The sequence below is a fragment of the Schistocerca serialis genome, chromosome 9 (assembly GCF_023864345.2).
Source record: "Schistocerca serialis cubense isolate TAMUIC-IGC-003099 chromosome 9, iqSchSeri2.2, whole genome shotgun sequence".
Classification (NCBI taxonomy): domain Eukaryota; kingdom Metazoa; phylum Arthropoda; class Insecta; order Orthoptera; family Acrididae; genus Schistocerca; species Schistocerca serialis.
In genome coordinates this window covers 39,262,082-39,277,223 of record NC_064646.1, presented here as the reverse complement: position 1 = coordinate 39,277,223, position 15,142 = coordinate 39,262,082, and the positions used below count along the sequence as shown (strand labels likewise).

Sequence of the window (15,142 nt, the reverse complement as noted above, 5' to 3'; positions counted from 1 at the left end):
CCTAGTGCACCGTTCTAAAGCTCCAATTCCTTACTGGACTCATCTGAGACACTCCATAAGTTCACTTTCATGTGATTCAAAACTGCCCACAAGCCGTTTAAATCGTCGGCGAAATAGGAGGTACTTTCATAAGCTTCTGACTACAGACACTGTTTCTTAAAAAAGGGATAATACACATTTTGTTTTCAGTTATATGTCTAAGATATGTGTTTTATATTAGTTCGAGAATGGTAGATACAGGGACGAAAATGATGTTGTTACACCTTGACTGAATGATACTCCAGTATGTCCATGGCTGTGCGATATTTTCATTAAAATTTCATACTTACGCTAGCTTATTTTCAGGCTTTTCAATAAAGAATAAACCTATTCCTGTAGATCAATAAATGTGCGAGTATGTGAGGGGTGTAAGGTGTGTGTCTAAGCCAAAACATTCATACTTAGATATCCCAAACACAGAGCAGTAATTTAGCCACCAATCACATTTTTGGAACTTCTTCTTACGCCATGCTCCTTGGTCAGTCAGGGACGCACAAATATTTACATCTCCGAGTCACAACTCACACTGAACGATTTCAGAGAGAGGTCGAGAGTTCAGTCTTTAGTAAGGCTGACTTTAAAGTGTTGTCTTGATAATTGTGACGGGAAAAATGATAACTGGCTGCTAATGACTCACCACATACCTCAGGAGTGCGACAGAAAATGTGTCTGGGAGGTCCAGGGATCAACCTTCTATGGGATGTATGTGTTACACTTCACAAAATGGACATATTCGACACTCAAGAAATGTTCACAACAAATCATTAATTTGCACCATGAACACCGAATGAAAAATGGCACACCTCAGTGATGATTAAGGTTCGCAGCATCAAGATCGAAGGTGAACTCCTTGCGAGTTATAAACTGTGCAGAATGTTCAGCTGGGCATCCACTCTTAAAGAATACCCACAGAATCAAATTGATGTAACGGGTTGATGACAAACGATGGAATGTGATGGTGTGGAACCGAATGCGAATCAGTGTGTCATGGTGCTTATCGTAAAACTGGCTGTCCTCTAAGGCGTAGGTGCAGATATTGTGATAATATGTTTTATAGGCACGGAAAAAACGAATATCGAGAGGCTAAATATGTCCGTTTGTTGCAGGTAGTACGAAATGCAATGCCACACACTTTTCTGGTGGAATAGTTTGCTCTAAGGGAAGTATGATTTCTTTACGCAGGCCAGGAATAAAAAAAAAAGTGATTTCGACGAGCTATTGGCCAAAAGCAGTCCTCATACCATAGTTGTAGTCCTGTTACGCCATTCTCCCCACTCTTGCTTGCTGTGACCTAAATATTCCCTGCTGCCCTTGCAAGATGACGCCCACAGGAAAGAATCGTAGGGGATAGAGCACCTGCAACTTCTCGCAGCACAATAAATAAATAAATAACTTTCCAGCCAATTTACCATCCAGATTAACATAACTGTGCGCGAATGTGTTAAGGCATTGATATTAGTTGTTCTTGATACAACTGTCTTGGTACCTCTAACTTCCAGGGTTCCTTTCACATGCATTTCCTGTTCAAATTCCGTCTGGTCGGAGTTGAAAACAAATTCCTTACTGGACGATGGAATAAGTTTGTTTATGTCAGCTACAAATTTTATGGCCGATTCCATCCATAAATCATTGTTTTGTACTTCTAAATGCTGTGCATCGTCAACTTGACGCTTTTGTTCGAAATTTCGTTATCTTACGTCCTCCAATTCTGTAGCACTGTTTCAAGTTATGCTTGCCTTGAAATCACGATAATCCATTTCGCGTGCAGTCTTATGTGTGTAGCGTAGTACAGAGCGAGGTGGCGCAGTGGTTACCACTCTGCACTCGCACTCGGGAGGACGTCGGTTCAATCCCGCGTCCGGCCTTCCTGATTTAGGTTTTCCGTGATTTCCCTAAATCGCTCCAGGCAAATGCTGGGATGGTTCCTTTGAAAGGGCACGGCCGATTTCCTTTCCAGTCCTTCCCTCAACCGATGAGACCGATGACCTCGCAGTTTGGTCTCTTCCCCAAACAACCTAACCTATAGCGTAGTAGACCATAATCATGCACATCCTGTAAATTGTATGGCGCAGGCTTGAAACGCACAAACACCTGTTTTTGTAACATGTGCGCTTGTCCGCCCTTGAATATCCTTAGTTTTCCTTATGCACTTCACCATTATGTCGCTGCAGACTTGTTCAAAAACTGTTCATCGTTGCTTTTTAAGTATGCTGCGGATGATCTTCCACGGCCGTAATTATGTTTAGTACCCGCTCCCTCGACAACGATCGCCGTTTACTACGTTTGCCTGGAGACGGGATTTGTGGCTCCCTGTCCAACAAGAACGGTGAACTACATGGCTCGACACCTGTTTCAGTATTACTTTGACTTGTTAGACAGGAATCGTCATCACTGAACTCCTCATGTACAATGTCTGCACACTTGAGCGTATACGACACGATACATTCCACTGTCTAATGTTGCAGAAACGATAGCGTTTCATCTTCCACTTCTTTCTCACTCTGCGAAATTCCTTGTGTTCGTTTCTGACGAAATGTCAGCGGCGGCAACAGTTGCTGTAGAAATAATGCAAATTTCGGGCCTGCAGCCGCATAAATTCAGTTTCTTCTTCTAATATTTTTGCTGAACACCGTCCAGTCATCTTGAGAACGAGCCGAGGTGACTGACGCTCCACCACTTGCTCCGTCCTTTATCACTGCGTATGCGGCCAAAGATACACGAGGCGACAGAGACGTTCACAGGCGTCTAACAGGTGTAACATATGCATGGAAATTAAATCTATGGCTGCGCAGTCGATCCACAGGGTGATATCGATGTGTCACGGAGAACTGCACCGTCGCGACGTCTTTGCGATTTTATTACAGAGATTGCCGGATTAAAAGGAGGGAGCAGGTGCTGGAGCGTCAGTCACCTCGGCTCACTCTGAAGATGGCTGGACGGTATTCAGCCGAAATATTAGATGAAGAAGCTGAATTTATGCGGCTGGACACCCGAAATTTTATGCAACAGTCTTTGCGCCGCGAAAATATGAAGCTACACATGAAATAATGCAATGTTTGCTTTGTTTATGGTTGCCACTGCGCTGCTTTGTATCAACACCACTAGCATTGTAGCACTGTTGTGAGTTACTCGTCGAGCAAGGATCTCAACTTTGCTCCGTAGCCTCATGCTGTGCTCACCACTGGATACACGCAGTTTCGCCCCCTGTTGCCATTAGCAGGCAATATTGTGGTTGCAAGGTAGACGGGATGTCGTCGAATGCCCTAAACACCATTGGCCTTTTGAGACGTCGCACTAAAGATCCTCTATGTCAGTATTTTACCTAACTCACGAAGATATGATGTTTTCCGTAATTCATTTAAAAAAATATTTGTTTCAAATACAGTACCTGAAATCCTGCGTCATTAGTAAATCTCATCCCTCCCTCCCTCCCCCTCACCCCTCTCCCCCTGTCACCTCTCCCCGTCTCCCCCACCCCTCTCCCTCTCACCCTTGATCATTGATTTGTACATCTAAAAATGTTTGTGTAGAATACTAAGTGTATGTAAAATTCTACAACATAAGTAAATTCCCCCCCCCCCCCCCCCACCCTGAACCTAGGACCTTGCCGTTGGTGGGGAGGCTTGCGTGCCTCAGGGATACAGATGGCCATACCGTAAGTGCAACCAAAACGGAGGGGTATATGTTGAGAGGCCAGACAAACGTGTGGTTCCTGAAGAGGGGCAGCAGCCTTTTCAGTAGTTGCAGGAGCACCAGTCTCGATTATTGACTGATCTGGCCTTGTAACGCTAACCAAAATGGCCATGCTCTGCTGGTAATGTGAACGGCTGAAAGCAAGGGGAAACTACAGCCGTAATTTTTCCCGAGGGCATGCAGCTTTACTGTATGGTTAAATGATGATGGTGTCCTCTTGGGTAAAATATTCTGGAGGTAAAATAGTCTCCCATTTGGATCTCCGGGCGGGGACTACTCAGGAGGACGTCATTATCAGGAGAAAACTGACGTTCTACGGATCGGAGCATGGAATGTCAGATCCCTTAATCGGGTAGGTAGGTTAGAAAATTTAAAAAGGGAAATGGATAGGTTAAAGTTAGATATAGTGGGAATTAATGCAGTGGCAGGAGGAACAAGACTTCTGGTCAGGTAAATACAGGGTTATAAATACAAAATCAATTGGGGTAACGCAGGAGTATGTTTAATAATGAATAAAAAATATGAATGCGGGTAAGCTACTACAAACAGCATAGTGAACGCATTATTGTGGCCAACATAGATACGAACCCCACGCCTACTACAGCAGTACAAATTTATATGCCAACTAGCTCCGCAGATGACGAAGAGATCGATGAAATGTATGATGACATAAAAATGAAAAATGGCTCTGAGCACTATGGGACTTAACATCTGAGGTCATCAGTCCCCTAGAACTTAGAACTACTTAAACCTAAATACCCTAAGGACATAACACACATCCATGCCCGAGGCAGGATTCGAACCTGCGACCGTGCTGCTTGCACGGTTCCAGACTGTAGCGCCTAGAACCGCTCGGCCACCCTGGCCGGCGATGACATAAAAGAAATTATTCAGATAGTGAAGGGAAACGAAAATTTAATAGTAATGGGTGACTGGAATTCGATAGTAGGAAAACTAACAGAAGGAAACGTAGTAGGTGAATATGGAATGGGGTTAAGGAATGAAAGAGGAAGCCGATTGGTAGAATTTTGCACAGAGCATAACTTAATCATAGCTAACACTTGCTTCAAGAATCATGAAAGGAGGTTGTATACATGGAAGAGACCTGGAGATACTGGAAGGTTTCAGACAGATTATATAATGGTAAGACAGATTTAGGAACCAAGTTTTAAATTTCAAGACATTTCAAGGGTCAGATGTGGACTCTGACATCAATCTATTGGTCATGAACTGCAAATTAAAACTGAGTAAACTGCATTAGGGAACGATTGACAAGAATGGGTGAAAGAAATACAGTAGAAGAAGAATGGGTAGGTTTGAGAGATGAAATAGGGAAGGCAGCAGAGTATCAAATAGGTAAATAGACGAGGGCTAGTAGAAATCCTTGGATAACAGAGGATATGTTGAATTTAATTGATGAAAGGAGAAAATATAAAAATGCAGTAAATGAAGCAGGCAAAAAGGAATACAAACGACTCAAAAATGAGATCGACAGGAAGTACAAAATGGGTAAGCAGGGATGGCTAGATGACAAATGTAAGGATGTAGAGGCATGTATCACTAGGGGTAAAGTAGATACTGCCTATAGCAAAATTAAAGAGACCTTTGGAGAAAAGAAAACCACTTGTACGAATATCAAGAGTTCAGATGGAAACCCAGTTCTAAGCAAGGAAGGGAAAGCAGAAAGGTGGAAGGAGTACATAGTGGGTCTATAACAAGGGCGATGTTCTGGAGGGCAATATTATGGAAATGGAGGAGGATGTAGATGAAGATGAAATGGGAGATATGATACTGCGTGAAGAGTCTGACAGAGCACTGAAAGACGTAAGTCGAAACAAGGCCCCGGGAGTAGACAACATTCCATTAGGACTACTGATAGCGTTGGGAGAGCCAGTCATAACTCTACCATCTGGTGACCAAGATGTATGAGACAGGCGAAATACCCTCAGACATCAAGAATATTATAATAATTCCAATCTGAAAGAATACAGGTGTTGGCAGATGTGAAAATTACCGAACTATCAGTTTAATAAGTCACCGTTGCAAAATACTACCACGAATTCTTTACAGAGGAATGGAAAAACTGGTTAAACCCGACCTCGGGGAAGATCAGTTTGGGTTCCGTAAAAATGTTGCAACACGTGAGGCAACAGTCACCCTACTACTTATCTTAGAAGATAGATTAAGGAAAGGCAAACCTACGCTTCTAGCGTTTTTAAACTTAGGGGAAGCTTTTGACAGTGTTGACTGGAATACTCTCTTTCAAATTTTGAAGGTGGCAGGGGTAAAATACAGAGAGCGAAAACCTATTTACAATTTGTACAGAAACCAAATGTCAGTTATAACTGTCGAGGGGCATGAAAGGGAAGCAGTGGTTGGGAAGGGAGTGAGACAGGGTTGTAGCCTATCCCCGATGTTATTCACTCTGTATATTGAGCAAGCTGTAAAGGAAACAAAAGAAAAATTCGGCGTAGGAATTAAAATCCATGGAGAAGAAATAAAAACTTTGCTGATGACATTGTAATTCTGTCAGAGACAGCAAAGGACCTGGAAGAGCAGTTGAATGGAATGGACATTGCTTTGAAAGGAGGGTATAAGATGAACATCAACGAAAGAAAAACGAGGACAATGGAATGTAGTCGAATTAAATCGGGTCATGCTGAGGGAATTAGATTAGGAAATGACTTAAGGTAGTAAATGAGTATTGCTACTTGTGGAGCAAAATAACTAATGATGGTCGAAGTAGGGAGGATATAAAATGTAGACTGGCAATGGCAAGGAAAGCGTTTCTGAAGAACAGAAATTTGTTATCATGGAATATAGATTTGGGTGTCAGGAAGTCGTTGCTGACAGTATTTATATGCAGTGTAGCCATGTATGTAAGTGAAACATGGACGATAAATAGTTTAGACAAGAAGAGAATAGAAGCTTTCGAAATGTGGTGCCACGGAAGAATGCTGAAGATTAGATGAGTAGATCACATAACTAATGAGGAGGTAATGAATAGAATTGGGGTGAAGAGAAGTTTGTGGCACAACTTGACTAGAAGAAGGGAACGGTTGGTAGGTCACGTTCTGAGGCATCAAGGGATCACTAATTTAGTATTGGAGGGCGGCGTGGAGGGTAAAAATGATAGAGGAAGACCAAGAGATGAATACACTAAGCAGATTCAGAAGGATGTAGTTAGCAGTAGGTACTGTGAGATGAAGAAGCTTGGACAGGATAGAGTAGCGTGGAGAGCTGCGTCAAACCAGTCTCTGGAGTGAAGACCATAACAACAATAACAAAGTAAATACCATTACGTTATTGCCATTTGTGCTTCACTCTTTCTCTACTTTCAAAGATAGGGAACCTTTAAGTGCGTGCAGTTCCTACAACCAAGATTTCACACATGCACTGCCGATGTTGGACCGATATTAACATGTACGAGGGCGTACAGTAATGAACTACATTTTTGTATCGTTGATATCTGAAATGATACGTTAAAAGTCTAAAGCATCTAGTAAAATATGTAAAGATATTGACAGCACAGTATTTCCACATCTTTATTATACGCTGCTGGAATAACTTAACGGTGAAATTAATTTTCACATGATATATGAGTGCCAAGTAACATAGCTAGATGAAACTTCGACCATACATAGAAAGACCTGGTACAGTATAGTACAGAAGAAAAATGACACAACTGAATGAGACGACAAGAAATGTCACTTTTATTCATAGAATATATCTACATTGATGTCACGACATGACGATCGCTAGGTCATTGCAAAAGGCGGGTCACGGTTGTTAATAGGGTTTGTGATCACAATGGGCGTTAAGGCATGCACTGCAACGTGCTCCCATGCTAGCCGTGAAGTTGGGAAACCATTTTTGCGGTATTGCATTCCATTTCTCCACCACCGTGGCTGGAAAGTGCTCGATGGTCGCTTGTGCAGGTGGACGGGCTGCGATACGTCTCCCCAAAGCAACCCACATTATGCTGGACGTGCCATTTGACGAGAAGTGGGAACACGTAATGCTCGTAGGAACACCGTCGAACATCATCATTTGGTGGTTTATGTGTTACGGTGAGGGGTGACATAAAATTGCATGGACGAACTGTCCTCATATCTTTGATCCCATTACACTCACCGGTCGGTGTCATTGCGACACTGTACACTTTTCCCATTTGCGTCTTTTCAGTGGTGCATTCGGCCCTGACTTCAGTTTTATGGGTGGCAATAGCTGGTCGCAAGGAACGGCGCAACTGGAGGAGCTCCTCGAGGTTCAGGAGACGGACTGACACAGCAGTTTCCCGCACTTAAATCCCACCGAGCATCTGTGGGACGCGTTGGAAAGACGTATTGCAGTGCTTCCACGTGCACCAAAGATCGTCTAGCAGTTTTCAACCTCGCTGGTGCAGAAATGGAACGCCCTACGTCAAGAATTTACTTGAACATGTTTACTCCGCTACGGTCAGAGGTTCGAATCCTGCCTCGGGCATGGATGTGTGTGATGTCCTTAGGTTAGTTATGTTTAAGTAGTTCTAAGTTCTAGGGGACTGATGACCTCAGATGTTAAGTCCCATAGTGCTCAGAGCCATTTGAACCATTTGAGCCATGTTTACACTATTAACGGTAAAAACAATCGTCTTATCTTCAAAAACCCACGTTATTTTCAAGAAACAGTTTATTGTCTTGTGCGTAACGATCTGCCATACCCACACTGCACAGAATTTTATTTTATTTTACTTTCACAAATTATAAAGACCTGAAGCCTTGGGCACGCAGCTTTTCGTGCAAGAGTCCTTATCCTCGCAGACAAAATAGTACTGAAGGCAGGTTGCTGAATTATCCGGGTTTGTGTCCAGCGTCACACGGAAGCGCGAATACACTTGGACAGCTCCCAACTCCACCGCCAATCAGACATAAAATATTATCCGACCCATTCTTATCCCTGCCAATGTTGCGTGAATTTCTAAATATCTGCCTGTGCCAAATTTTACCACTCCTTTCAAGTCCTTCACATCGTGCTCTCATCCTCGCTCCCCATCCGTCTACCTTCCCCTGTGCGCACTTTTTATCTTCACATCTCGTTTATTTCTATCCTCCAGTTTCTAGACCACCTCGAGAAATCATGTGTCTCCTCCAAACTTGATCAGCAAAACCCCGTCGTGTTGCCAGTCCTCACTCAACCTGGGCCACCATAACAGTCCTACCAACACTTGCTTTCTTCTTTTCACCTTCCCGCAGCGTGTCGTGAACATTCTTACAGAAATCTATTCTTCCTACAAGCTTCACTTCCCTTTCATCTCCATAGCTCTGTCATCTAACCCCTGGAAACTACATTCCTCATCTCCAAATCACATTCAGCAACTTTAGTATCACATATACTTCCATCCTGACAGTCGAATGCAACGAATCCAAAACTCGCGCTACCCCTATTATTATACTTCTCACGCAATAAGCCATCTACTCATTTCCATCACGAGTAGCTCCTACTCACTCAACCGGATTGCACGGTCGTCAAATTGCGAACATTACAGTTTCATCAACACATTTTAAATATTTCAGGCTTTTATTTCAAACTCTCATTGCTACTCTACATATTCGCAGAGAATCTGAGAAATATTTGGGCTGAATGAAGTCATAGTTGTGACTGACAGTTCTTCTCTCTCCCTCAAACTATCCCAACCACAGTCCAACCCAAGACGGACAAACGAAAACTTAAAAGTAAATATCTCTTCTCTTCTTACACTTGTGTGGACGTATACATGGATTTAGACAATATTATTCCCACGAGCAGTACTCAGAGGCCCATAAAGTAGCGAAGAACCGTAACTAACTTTCAAAGCCCTCAAATCATATTACGATCAGAATCTCTGTCACGTATGAAAGTTGCACAAACTACTATTTCCTTGCAACATGTTAAAGTAGCAATATGTACAAGTAGTGTGGGGATGGCTTCTCTTGTCCACTTTATTTACATTGGCGACTCTGGCACACAGAGGTGAAATCATCAGCCTTATTAGAGCCGTCATAAGTAACGTCACAGCTCTTATCAGTGACGTCATCATGGGGAGCTACACCCCATTTCCCCTTCCGTCCTTCTTCTCTCCAGCCAATCATAGTGTAGTATTAAAAATGAAACAAATCAATTGGCAGTAACAGACCATCTGTCTTAACGGAAAATTAAGAACCCTCTTCCCATCTCCCCAATAACCCCTATCACTCTTTACCTCCAGCCAGTCACAGTGCAGTATTAAAAATCCAAGATGGTGGAAACAAACCAGTTCTGCTTTACGAACTTCTAGCATGCTGGATTAATTACAGGCCAGCAACTTCTATTAATCAATACAACGGAAAACCAGCCAAAGTTGCAGATAAACAGTTATGTCTCATGCAGATATTCATTTGGACTTCATAATACGTATATTTTTATCTTGACATTGTTCTTGTATTTTTGGAAATACCATTTGGAATATCTGGCTGATATGTCACGACGTGAAATTAATCATCAGTTAAATAAAAAACGGAAATTTGCAGTTTTGGCTCGTTTTCCATTGTACAGAGTTCTACTTTATACTCCCTCCGTCCTGTCACCAACCATTTGAGGTGTAGTATTTAAATAACGTGCAGAAATGTTATCGTATCACATTATTTCCAACTTAAACTTCCTCTCCCCTCCTCCTCTTCCAATAATCATACCGTAGTACAGAAATGATACGTATAAATGGTGTAAAATTGGACTATTTCCGACATACACATCATGTCACACCCCTTCCCCCCCCCCCCCCCCCTCTCCCTCAATCCAAAAGCTCAAGACGATGGAAACAGACTAACTGTCCACTAATGATACGTACACTGTCCACAGGAAAATATGGGAATTGTGCACTCTCACGTCACTGTAGATACAGTTTATTCGATAGTACACAGAGCTGGCTACCGCTATCCAGAAGCTTGAATACTGTAATACCGCAAACATCAATGTCAGTGATGGACATCAACACATCTTCAGCAATAACTTCACGCTCTCGCGCCAAGTCGTCTCTTACGTCATAATCCGCATCACAAGTGATAAGTGACAAGTACTAATTCGTTACCGGAGATCACGGTTTCGGACAGTATCCTATCCGAAACTTCCTCTAGTTTAACAGTGAAGGCCAGCCTTCTCATATCCAGTGACCTGTCGTGAGTTCGTCTACCACTGTACTGCCGACAGTTCTCTTCAAACGATTGCAGTCTTCCCAAAGCTGCCTGTAATCTTTCATCAAAGCGGTTTGGTGGTCCGTAATTCCTAAGAAACGTATGTTAATTTGTTGGAAAACTTGTTTTGCGATTTTTTTTCTATCAAAATTCGTTCCATAACGTTGTCTTCTTTCTCGATTAATAATTTTTGAGTGATCTAATAAGACGTATGCTTCTTCAGTTTCTTGGTGTACAGAAAAAATCAATTTTTCGCGCAACAGAAAAGGTAGCCTTTGAATTAAAATTCCAGTTAAATCGTGATCTCTTACTGGATCATCGAAATACGCTTTTTTATCCCAATATCTTTTCTAAATATTCTGAGATGGTTCTCTCATTCCCTGTATATTTTGGCGGTGACAATAACGATGTTTTGATGGCGCACTGACGGTTTTGTGACGAGTATTTGTTCAAACAAATTTGTTTCAATCTTCTAAAAGTTTCACATTTTTCTGAGCTTTACTGCCCCACACATGAACTTCATCCATTAAATTACTAACACATGTGCCAACTTTCTGTTTTTCCTAGTCGTGTACCGTGGATTTGTGCCACCCAGTGTGGGCCCTAAATTTGCCGCTCACACCCTATATTTTCGCAGCTAAGCATAAATAGTAGACCACTTTGACAGTGCGTACCAATATCTGGTTAATGCTTATCAAAAGAAGGAAAAGGGACATAGTTTTTTGGGTGTATTCTATGCTCTCCGTTATAGTGAACGAATCGTTTTCGAAGGTTATTTATATGACTTGTTTGTGTGATCTGTCCATAACAGCAAAGAAAACCATCATATATTTAAGATAGTTTCAACAAAGAGAATATATACATTCATGCATTAAAGGTAAATAATTTATAACATGTGAATCTACATGGAATGGGTTTCCAGAGAAACAAGTTATGGTGTTGTGATTTAAGTTTGGGGAGTACTTTTACCAATACTAAGTCTGCAATAATATCTTGTCAATAGGACCTCAGTAGTCATTTCCATCACCCATTAAGCGAGGTCCATCTCTTTTGCGTTTGATCAAGCGTGCTCCCCTTCGTCCGCTTTCCAGTATCAGACGGTCTGAATTCAGTTAAACCAGGCTTTGGTGGGTTCAGAATTCCACTAGTCACAAGGACTTACTCTTCAATGTCAATTTGCACTTCTTGTTCAATTGCCAAAATTGCAACATTCGTTAATCATACAGTGGACATTGCAGATCTTAAATAGTTTATGATCGGTTTCAATTCAGAGAGACTTCTCTCATTACTGGAATTACTTATGGCAAATGTGAGGAATATTCCCATTATTATAGCTATGTTAGTTAACCCTTCTTCAAGTTTGTCCTCAAAAATGAACCTCAGTAAACCCAGCGGTCCGGAATCAACAACTTTGTGTCTGTTGTAGCTGCGAAAGTACCTAGACGCACGCACCCAAGCTAAAGTCTTCTATTTCGTGATCTTGAGGAGCTTGGTCGATATTACATTTCTCATCATCGACGTCCATCATTACCGCACCTTAGGAACACGTATTTTCGGTCAAACTCTGGAGCTGGCTGGAACCTTTCTAGAACGACAGAAGTTACTCTATCTAACGAAGGAAATGTTTATCGTTTTAAGTCGTCTTCGTGGCAAAAGCGGACATCTCTACTTCCGTCGCCAGAAATGTGCCTGCACCTAATTCATCTTCGAAATTCAGTAGAAATGCCGAGTCCCTCACACAAGCTTGTAACGTAACTTCAAGCCTCGTCTACGAAATGCTCTCGTTTCTCTTCCAAACTATCTGTAAGGTGCTTATTTTCTGAGGACACATATGCGGTAAGGCCCTCTGTTTGCAAATGGCTTGGTTCAAATGGCTCTGAGCACTATGGGACTCAGCTTGTGAGGTCATCAGTCCCCTAGAACTTAGAACTACTTAAACTTAACTAACCTAAGGACATCACACACATCCATGCTCGAGGCAGGATTCGAACCTGCGACCGTAGCGGTCGCGCGGTTCCGGACTGTAGCGCCTAGAACCGCTTGGCCACTCCGGTCGGCTCTGTTTGCAAATAATTTGGTTATCATTTTCTCCGAGCAGCACTACATCGTGACTAGAAAAATTTCTGCGTCCGATCGTGAGTTCAACCTTTCGTCTATTTCTGTTAGCTTCTCTATCGTTGCCAAAATTTGTTTGTGATGATTTCGTGTTGTGTGTACTGAATCACCTCCTGCACTCCAATACGTGTCCTGAATTCCCTTCAAACTCCTGCCTGCAGCAGCTATCAGAATCTCCCATCAGTGTGCGGACGTAGTATAGAAAGCATGTGCCGAAGAAAGTAATTGCAAACACCTCCGCCGAAGCGGCATGCAAGCACTCTAGGTTGAACGAGTGGTTTGCAAAGGTCACAGATTTCCGCCTTCCGGCCAGTGCAGCAGCAATTCATAATGTAAACTTCATCAGCATCGGGCTTTCTTACTGTCATCTCAGTAATAACTCAATCGTTTATTAGTGCACCAGTTCTAAAAAGTTGCTTCTATTGGCACTGGTATCATCTGCCCTGTGTCCAGTTAACGCGAAATTTTGTTTTGACACGAATCTGATTATATCAAACGCTCTGTTTAGAATTCCATCGCATTTTTTAATTTCTGTCGCCTCTGCTACTTGCTCTTTTATCAGTATTTTGTCCTTTTTGAAGACTTGCTTCCAACACATTCCATCTGCCTAAATTATGGTTGTGTGTAGAACTTCATTTATGGTTGGCGGCTTTGATTTCCAACATTTTACAAACAGCTATCTAGTTTTGCAAATGAATGTATTTTATGGACAAGATGAGCCTACGAAAATACCGGATTCGAAGGTTACAAGTGTGATTCGTGCTTACTCGAACCCAAACTACATGATAATGGGCTCAAGTACCCCACTTTCGCATTTTATTGTCGACAAGCTTTTAAGTCAACGTGTTTATATAAGGTTTACTTTATAAAAATATTAAACAGACTATGGGTAGAATTGTCAAAGGTTTGAAAAATTGCCAATGGAGTGAAATTTGGAAAAAACACTTACCAACAATCTGTCCTTTGATGGTTGAGAAGGGAAAGTTGAGAAGTGAACATAACAATTTTCCACTGTAACCAACGAACGAAACCAGAGCTTCTGCTGGCCACTATTTGAACTGAAACTTCCTGGCAGATTAAAACTGTGTGCCGGACCGAGACTCGAACTCGGGAACTTTGCCTTCCGCAGACAAGTGCTCTACCAACTGAGCTACCGAAGCACGACTCACGCCCGGTACTCACAGCTTTACTTCTGCCAGTATCTCGTCTCCTACCTTCCAAACTTTACATAAGCTCTGCTGCGAACCATGCAGAAATGCAAAGGTCCCGAGTTCGAGTCTCGGTCGGGCACACAGTTTTAATCTGCCAGGAAGTTTCATATCAGCGCACACTCCGTTGCAGAGTGAAAATCTCATTCTGGAAACATCCCCCAGGCTGTGGCTAAGCCATGTCTCCGCTATATCCTTTCTTTCAGGAGTGCTAGTTCTGCATGGTTCGCAGAAGAGCTTCTGTAAAGTTTGGAAGGTAGGAGACGAGGTACTGGCAGAAGTAAAGCTGTGAGTACCGGGCGTGAGTCGTGCTTCGGTAGCTCAGATGGTAGAGCACTTCCCCGCGAAAGAGTTCTGCATGGTTCGCAGAAGAGCTTATGTAAAGTTTGGAAGGTAGGAGACGAGGTACGGGCAGAAGTAAAGCTGTGAGTACCGGGCGTGAGTCGTGCTTCGGTAGCTCAGATGGTAGAGCACTTGCCCGCGAAAGGCAAAGGTCCCGAGTTCGAGTCTCGGTCGGGCACACAGTTTTAATCTGCCAGGAAGTTTCATATCAGCGCACACTCCGCTGCAGAGTGAAAATCTCATTCTGGAAACAATAAATAAATTTGAACCTCTTCAGGCCACAGATACGGTCGCTGCAGAAACTCAAAAAATGGCTCTGAGCACTATGGGACTCAACATCTTAGGTCATAAGTCCCCTAGAACTTAGAACTACTTAAACCTAACTAACCTAAGGACATCACACACACCCATGCTCGAGGCAGGATTCGAACCCGTGACCATAGCAGTCCCGCGGTTCCGGACTGCAGCGCCAGAACCGCACGGCCACCGCGGCCGGCGCAGAAACTCAATCTGGAGCATCCAATTCAGCATTTAACTGCGACTTTTAACAAAAGACAA

General features: G+C 42.7%; 1 protein-coding gene across 4 annotated transcripts in view; it reads right to left on the bottom strand.

The window, feature by feature from the left end:
- LOC126419833 (UDP-glycosyltransferase UGT5-like) overlaps positions 1–15,142 on the bottom strand; it is a 199,221-nt gene that overhangs the window by 57,161 nt on the left and 126,918 nt on the right. The gene's annotated exons all lie outside the window — the stretch shown is intronic.